This window comes from Triticum aestivum, chromosome 1B (assembly GCF_018294505.1).
Source record: "Triticum aestivum cultivar Chinese Spring chromosome 1B, IWGSC CS RefSeq v2.1, whole genome shotgun sequence".
NCBI lineage: Eukaryota > Viridiplantae > Streptophyta > Magnoliopsida > Poales > Poaceae > Triticum > Triticum aestivum.
Genome location: NC_057795.1, coordinates 47,345,072 through 47,345,532, shown reverse-complemented (window position 1 = coordinate 47,345,532; position 461 = coordinate 47,345,072). Strand labels below are relative to the sequence as shown.

The window sequence follows — 461 nt, the reverse complement described above, 5'->3', positions numbered from 1 at the left end:
CAAAATAATAAAACACGATAAATATATTACTTACACGTGCGTTTTGTTTTGCAAGCGGCGCAAAAAAAGTTAAAAAGGGAATGCAACACGAGGACTTCCCAAGAGCTCACCCATCCTAGTACTACTCTCGCCCAAGCACGCTTAACTTAGGAGTTCTGATGGGATCCGGTGCTTTAGTGCTGGTATGATCGCATCCGACATGTTACCGCCGTCTTCGTCCCTTATCCTTGCCCCTCCCAGCTCCACTACAAAGATGATTGTACATTGCTTTGGCCGCTCCCTCTCAACTACGGAGACGAGTTTAACGCGGTTTCCACCACATCCTCTCAACCGCACCAGTGCACGCTTGCCGTGCCACAACACTGCCGCTAGACTGGTGAATCGTGGGCACCCAGCTATAACTTACCGCACTCATGCAAAATAATAAAACACGGTAAATATATTACTTACACGTGCGTTTT

General features: G+C 47.3%; 1 non-coding gene across 1 annotated transcript; it reads right to left on the bottom strand.

Annotated features, from left to right (window-relative positions):
* Positions 1–77: 77 nt before the first annotated feature.
* LOC123154349 (5S ribosomal RNA) lies at positions 78–196 on the bottom strand. The gene has a single exon (XR_006476793.1). It is a non-coding gene; the product is annotated as a 5S ribosomal RNA (ribosomal RNA).
* Positions 197–461: the final 265 nt, after the last annotated feature.